The sequence below is a fragment of the Neomonachus schauinslandi genome, chromosome 10, assembly GCF_002201575.2.
Source record: "Neomonachus schauinslandi chromosome 10, ASM220157v2, whole genome shotgun sequence".
Lineage (NCBI taxonomy): Eukaryota > Metazoa > Chordata > Mammalia > Carnivora > Phocidae > Neomonachus > Neomonachus schauinslandi.
The window spans coordinates 88,788,538-88,796,761 of record NC_058412.1 but is presented as its reverse complement, the minus strand read 5'-3'; the positions used below and the strand labels follow the sequence as shown (position 1 = coordinate 88,796,761).

Here is an 8,224-nt window from a genome sequence, read left to right as displayed (position 1 = left end):
TGCATCTAGAGCAGCAATCAGCTCAGACTTTTAAAAACATGCAGCATGTCAAATATTCCCTTCTGCTGTCCCAGAAATTTTAACCCAATATTTTGAGATCCAAATATTATCTTTCAGACAGGCCTGTGAACTGTCTTGAAACAACATAAAAGCCCTCTGTAAGACATGTGCCAATGTTTGCATGAGGAGCACAAAAGGTGGTGGAAGGTGGAACCTTGCATTCCTCAAGGTGGTTGGTGCTGCAAAGTGACTGTTGCTAATGGCAGTGGCCACAGTCCTACGATAGCCAAAGCAGGCCTGGCTGTGCGCTGAGCAGGTGAGGACATAGCACAGCCAGCATGGATGACCCTGACGATGAGGGTGCTGAAACCCAAGTCATTGACGCTGCAAGGCAAGCCACGGGCCTGGGCCTGAGTGTCATTGTCCTTAAATGAAGCACGCTGACTTCCCTGAGTCACTGCCAGCTGCCTACACCTGCCCACGGGGCCCCATCATCCCTCATCTCGCAAATGTAGTGAGGATAATGCTGCCTTTCTGCTGCTAATCTTCCTGAAAGAGACTGTCCTCACTGCAAAATGGCAATTTAATGACTGTATCTAAAGGAGAGAAGTAGCCGTCACAGCTGGGAGAGGACAGGTCACTGGGAGAGTTCTGGGCATTTCAGGCAGAATTCTATCCAGCTCTGCTGCCAGATCATGTCACAATGACATTCAGGCTGGAGGGGCTGGGATGCAATGAAACACGGGAATTTTCCTGTCCCGGAAAGGAAAGATGCCTGATAAAATAGCTTTGGCTGTACATGGAAGCAAGTGCCCTTTTATTCATATTAACATACTAAAAATTAAAGACTCATGACAGCAAAATAAAGCCCTCATGTACTCTGTACTGGCCATCCTCATACAGTGAACCTCCAAAGGCAGGCAGCCTGCTACTCAGAAAGGCAGCAGATAAGCAGGCAAACAGCATGTTTAGGCACCATCAAGAAAGATAATTGGAGGGCGCCTGGGTGACTCAGACGGTTAAGCTTCTGCCTTCGCCTCAGGTCATGATCCCAGGGTCCTGGGATCGAGCCCCGCATCGGGCTCCCTGCTCAGCGGGAAGCCTGCTTCTCCCTCTCCCGCTCCCCCTGCTTGTGCTTTCTCTCTCACTGTGTCTCTCTCTGTCAAATAAATAAATAAAATATTTTAAAAATAATAATAATAAAATATAAATAAATAAATAAATAAATAAATAAATAAATAAATAAAAGAAAAAAGAAAGATAATTGGACATTTTCTTAATGGCTTCAATTTCTATTTCTGGCTCCTGGATGCTTTTCTATTTTTTTTTTTTTCTCAGCAGAGAAACCAACAAGGGCTCCCCCTGAGTGACAGTAGGGCAGGCACATGATGACATTCCCACACCAACACCAGGCAACTGGAAGCAGCTGCCTGGAGCACCGTTGGGAAAGATTCTGAGGCAGGCTGTGTGGCAAGAGGAAACAGAGTGATAAAGTAGCAATCCTCAGGCTGCGAGTTGGGTGAGGTGCCTGCATGAGGGTGTCTGCTAGCCTGGGTCCAAAGGGCAAGATCAGTGCTTTTATCCTGGAATTCAAAGGCCTCCGCAACTGCGGCCTCATTCAACCCTCAGACTTCCTTTCCCAGTGTGGCCCCACTGGCTGCCCCTCTCAGACTGTTTGAGGAACACTTGAGGTTACTGCAAAGATGAAGACGGTGGGACATGTCCAAGACAAGCTCAGTCAGAATGTCTGGGCAGTGTGGCCCAGACACCTACATGGGAACAAACCCTGGATAGATCTGAAGTTGACCACCACTGGGCACCCACTACAATGCAAGCATCATGACAAGAGGGACTTTGCTTTGTTCAATGCTGTCTCTTTAGCACTCAATAGATGTCTGTTGAATATTTCTGAAAGGAAGAAAGGCATCTCTCCAGGTGAGAATTCCCTAATTTTTACTATGAAGTGTTTGTGATCAGGTTAGAGCTACCAATTATGTTACACCCATCTTTTCACCCCCACCCACCTCCTGCTCAGGGCAGACATCACTAATCAATCACAACACTCATTGCACCAACCGCCCAAACAACACAACCTAGCATTCCAGGCCACCACGAAAACCTGAGAGATATTTTCCAACCAGGATGCAGTGATTTTCCAGGTCCCTTCCTGTTCCAAAACCACCGGAAGTTTGAATGATGCTCTGAAATGAACCCAGCCATAAGGAGACATCACCAAGTGGGAACCTTCACACAATTCATGTGTGAAGTACTTGGGGCTTCAATGTGAAAATGATGCTTCTTGGTTGTTACAACAGAACGCAGACAGTGAGGTACATGGTTTCAGAGAAAATTATTTGACCCCAGAGAGCCACTCCACCTGGCTTGGGTCGTGTCCCCAGTATAGATAAGTTTACATCATGGAGAATCTTTGGCCAAGAGTTCAAGGCAAGTGAGCACAAATGCTGATCACAGACATTTGCTCAACATCACTTGATAGCCCTGGACTGTAATGTGCTGGGGATACTGTGGTGAGCATGACAGAAAGCTTGTGGCCTACAGAGGAATAAACAGGAGTGCTAACTGATTCCCTGAGATGCAACAACCTAAGTGGGAAGCCTGCAAAGAGGTGATCAGTCAGCACACTGGCCATCAAACCTTTATGGGTCATTTACCATTTGCTTCCTTAGACTGTTAACTTTATTCTTAATAGCAACTTACATGAGGAGGAAAAGACTCTACTTTTGGGTAAGACTGGTTCTCCCTTCAACCTTCCCTGTGAGAACTGGCCTCTTTTCTCACCTGTTTTCTCTCCAGAGAATAAGAATGAGAATATCTGCCTCCTGGGGAACTGAGGAAATCCATGCACATAACTAGTAGAAAACATTATATCCTTCATTATCCTTCCCAAAAGACTGAGGTCACTTAAAACTAATGTGGTATCAATGAGATAGTCAGTAAAGCAGAGCTAAAATATAGAAAATCAAGATTTGGGGAAGAAAGGCAGAAACACAAATGGGCATTAAGAGGTCAAGCAGGAAACCTGCTGAGGTAGCAGTGCCCTGGTCTTAATCCTCTCATGTCCCTGACATTGGGGAGAGGACATGATATGACCAAAGTGTACATCAAATGAAAGGCATCCAAATATGAAGAAGAGAGAGATTTTGACAACATGTCCAGACCAGGGAACGTCTTCTCCTTCCAAGAGAAAGTGATTTCATAGAGCTCATGGAGGGTAGCTTTGCCTCCACAGGTGTCTGCATTTGCACAGCACCCCACAGTGGCAAATGGGAATGGGAATATCTAGAACTCTGCAGATCGCTGCAGAAGGCTCAGTGTTTTATACTCTGAACCAGGAACAGTGGTGGAAAGGGGATTCTTGGTTTGTCAGAACTGACCCAGTGCGGCGACCAGTCCCAAGTAAGCAGCCATGATGCTACAGGGGAACAGATTTTCACAACAGCCATTGGAGCAAATTCTGTTTAAGAATTGCTTAGAAGAAGAGGAATGGAGTCTGAGTCAAGAAGAATGTGAAGGGATGGACTTTGTGCAGGGCCAGATGGCAGGAGGCAGAGACAATCATCAGGGCTCCTGTGTCCTGGCTGTGCTTTCTCCCCAGTCCCACCTCCCACTGGATACAACCTTCCAGATATTGACTGTGGTTCTAGAACTGTGAGGGTGAGCAATTAGTAAACAATCCCTAACTCTTACATGCATAGCCTGTTAGCATAGAGTCTCCTGGTGGGCTCTGCACCCATCGGGCTGTCCCTCCTGATTTGCTGGGCTTCCAGGGTGTCCCTGACTTGCATGTGATCTAAACATATGGAACATTGTTCAAATAACTGTCCTGTTCTCCCCAGAAATGTCAAGGTGATGAAAGACAAAGACTTGAGAAACAGCTCTAGAGGAAAGGAGATAGCAATATGACAAGTGAACACAACACGCCCCTCATGCTTGGATCTAGATGGAGAAGAAAGGCTGACAATGAGCATTGTCCGAGACATTGACACTTACAAGATAACAGTATTAAATTTTCTAATTTTTTCATTGATCTATGTGTCTATTTTGTGCCGGTAAACCCATGCATATATGGTCAATTAATTTATGGCAAAGGAAGCAAGAATATACAAGGGGGGGAAAAGTATCCTCAACAGATGTTGCTGGAAAAACTGGACAGTTACATATAAAAGAATGAAACTGGACTACTTTCTTACACCAGACACAAAAATAAACCCAAAATTGATTAAAAACCTAAATGTGAGACAGGAAACCATAAAATTCCTACAAGAAAACATAGGCAGTAATTTCTTTGACATTGGCAGGAGAAACATTTTTCTAGATATGTCTCCTCAGGCAAGGGAAACAAAAGCAAAATTAAACTATGGGGACTACACCAAAATAAAAAGCTTTTGCACAGAGAAGGGAACCATCAATAAAACAAGAAAAGGCAACCTACTGAATGGGAGAAGATATTTGCAAATGATACATTCAATATAAGAGGTTAATATCCAAAAATTATTTAAAAACTTATACAACTCACACCAAAAAACCCCACAAATAATCCTATTAAAAATGGGCAGAAGAAAAGAAAATGGACAGAGGATTTGAATAGACATTTTTCCAAAGAAGACCTACAGATGGTCAGCAGACACATGAAAAGATGCTCAACATCACGGAAATGCAAATGAAAATGATAATGAGACATCACCTCACACCTGTCAGAATGGCTATTATCAAAAAGACAAAAAATATCAAGTGTTGGCAAGGATGTGGAGAAAAGGGAATCCTCTTACACTGTTGGTGGGAGTGCAAACTGGTGTGGCCACTGTGGAAAACAATATGAAGGTTCCTCAAAAAATTATAAGTTAAAATTAGAATTACCATACTACTGGTTATTTTCTCAAAGAAAACAAAAATACTAATTCCAAAAAATATATGCACCGCTATGTTTATTGTAGCATCGTTACAATAGCCAAGATATGTAAGCGACTCATGTGTCCACTGACAAATGAATGGATAAAGAAGATGTGGTGTATATAAATACTGTGGAATATGATTCAGCCATAAAAAGGATGAGCTCTTGTCATTTGCAACAACATGGAGGAACCTACAGGCTACAATGCTAAGTGAAATAAGTCAGTCAGAGAAAGACAAATAGCCCTTGATTTCACTCATATGTGGAATTTAAGAAACAAAACAAACAAATAAAAAAAGAGATGAATAATAAAACAGACTCTTAAATACAGAGAACAAATTGGTAGCTGCCAAAAGGGAGGTGGGTGGGAGGATGGGTAAAATACAGGGAATTTTTTTCTTCATTTTTATTTTTATTTTTATTTTTCTTCCAGCTACAATGCCTCAGTGTTTTCTCTTTGTTCTTCCTCACTTTGTTCACTGAAATCCTAGCTGGCATTTCTATCAACAGAACTTCCAGCGATTGCCACATTCATCGCATAAGACAAAGGTAGTCATGGGCTCATCAGCACTGCACGACTGCCCCTGGTTATAGGTACAGTTTTCTTGCATTTGTTGCACTGGAAGAAGTCAGTGGTGGTGCTATCTGGTGCTCACAGGTAACCTCCTGGGTCATGGCATTCCTCAATTCCCTCAGCTCATCACTGGCCATTTCTCCTGCCATCATCTTGCCAATGAGCCCAGCAGAGATGGCCCCACTGAGCACATTCCTCCTCAGGCTGGGGTTCTTATGTCCTTGAGGTTGCTGATTCAGCTCTGTACCCAGTTCCAGTACTTCATGTCCATGCCCTTGAGCTCCTGGTAGATATGATCTTCTATTTCTGAAGCCATCTTGTCACAGTTGAATCTACAGTAATCATCATCGGCCTTCGAGGCTGCTAAGAGCATCTCCACACACTTGTCCCACACAGAGTCCCCTGTAAGATAGCAGGGCACCAGGAGGAACACGGAGGGGCCAAAGGTGGGGGTTGAGGGGCTGCTGGGTGTTTTGGGAGTCTCTGCTTTTGATTTTCTGCTGTTTGATCTTTCCATCAATGGCCTTTGTGGAAAGAAGGTGGCTGAAGACTTGGAGTCCACAGAGTCTCTCCTGTCTTTGGACTCTTCTCCTTAATTTTTCCTTGGTGGAGTAAGGCCTATCTCTGGCTTTCAGTCAGAACATTCAAGCCCTTTTTCCTTTTCTTTCCTCTCCGTTTTCTCCTTTGGGGGGGGTCCAGGTGAGTTCAGCAGCTACTTCCAGTTTTTGATGAGGACTTTAGCCAAGGACACCACCTTTCTGTCTGAGCAGCACTTGCAGACCCCACTAATCGTGACTCCAATCCTGGTTGTCTGGAGTAGCTGCATGGACATCTGACAGCTGTTCAGCTTCTTCAGAAGGTCAAGGGTCCCTTCCATGTTCTCCCTGGCCACCATCTTCTCCAGCTCTCTGGCAAGCCTCAGCAGCTCCTCTTCCTGGCCCATGTTAGTGCACAAAACCCGGCGAGGTGAGCTAAAATAAAGGGAATTAAGAGTACACTTATCTTGATGAGCACTGAGTAATGTATAGAATTGTTGAATCACTATATTGTATACCTGAGACTAATAAAACACTGTATATTAATTATACTTCAATAAAATTTTTTTAATTACTGATTTTTGGTAATTATACTGTGAGTAAAAATGTGTATGCTCTTGCTCTTGAGAACATATACAGAAATATTTAGGGGTAGAGGGCACAATGATTCCAACTTTTTCTCAAGTGGGTCAGAAAAAACAACATTAATATGCACACAGAAAAAAGAATTGGTCTGTCCAGATCTGGCAAGACCTTATTACGACTGAAGAATCACCTGCAGCTATGTGCCCTCTGGGGATGCCAGGTCCAAGGAAAGTTACATGGAGACACATGGCACTGCACCCTCTATCCCACAGCTGCCTTACCTCTGATGAAATGTTGTTCTTTGGCTAATTAAATAAGGAATTCAACCTAACACTCCTGTGTGAGTGTGTATGAGTGTGTGTGAGTGTAAGTGAGGATGTGGGAGTGTGTGTGCATGTATAGATTGTGTGTTCTCGTTCCCAGAACTCATCACTCATCTCAAATGCAGTGGAAATAGACCCTGTGAGGTGTTGCAGCCCATGGACTTCCTGGAAACAGCCATGAAAGGACCACAGTGAACACTTCAAATATATACAATTATATTTTTCAATTATTATTTAATAAGTTGGGGGAAATAGAAAAAAATAAAAATAAAAGGGCCACAGTGAAGACACTTCCCTTACCTGCCCCACACTCACAGTTCCAGTATCTCCATGTTCAGGGATTGGTCAAGTTCACACTAGAACCATATTAACTAGAGCTGCATGATGCTTTTTTTGCCATGTCCATTAATGATTGATTTTTAGTAGTTTATTCCATTGTGTGGGTTGGGTACTTCCCAACTAGTCTTCAGTGTTGTCTTTACAAAGTCTTGTGTCAAAACAACACTGAGCCAGACCATCCCCCTCCAGACTCAGTCTCAGGAATTGGCCCCAGCCTGTGGAACCCCTGGGTCTAGAGCTGGGTCCCTGCTGCCATAGCTGCTGCAGGCTGCAGCAATGGCTACTGTCCCTTCCTTGCCTGGGAACACAAAAGGGCAGCATCCCACCTCCACCCACATCTTGCCCTTCCACACTCACCCCAGGATTTCCCAGCTGTTGATGAAGCATTAGGCCATCTGATTCATACATGGCTCTTTGAAAATTTGGAATGACAATGCATAGGAGGGTCAGGGCTGGACACGGGGACTTTGACCCATGGATGATGGGAGGTACAGGTACATTCCTGTCCTGTCCCTCTCCAGAGTCAACAGTGCAGAGGCACAGAGACTTCTTAAGGCCTCTCTGAACATGCCAGTTGCACCCAGAAATCAGCTGGCATACCTCCTATTCACTCCCCCACCTTTCCTGCCTCACCACCCACCAATTCCCTCACTTCCTTAGGATCGCACTCACAATAAAAGGTGAGCATGTACTCTGTATATCTCAGGCTCTGTTTTCTGGGGAGCCCAGGCTAGGCTAAATTCCATTGAGAGCTGAGCAGAAGCAATATCAGAAGCAGGAGGATGAATTCACACTGAAGGTCACCATCATGGGACAGAGGAAATGAGCAATAGGATGCCTAACTAAGCATTTCTCCCTGGGTAGTGCACTTCCCTTAAAGCATACAGCAGAGGCCTGACTGCCCAGCAAACACGTCCCTGGCTTCCTGCTTTCTTTGATGTTATAAAAATGACAG

At 44.3% G+C, this 8,224-nt stretch overlaps 1 pseudogene; it reads right to left on the bottom strand.

The window, feature by feature from the left end:
- Nucleotides 1-5,415: 5,415 nt before the first annotated feature.
- On the bottom strand, nt 5,416-6,429 carry LOC110590046 (annotated as a pseudogene).
- Nucleotides 6,430-8,224: the final 1,795 nt, after the last annotated feature.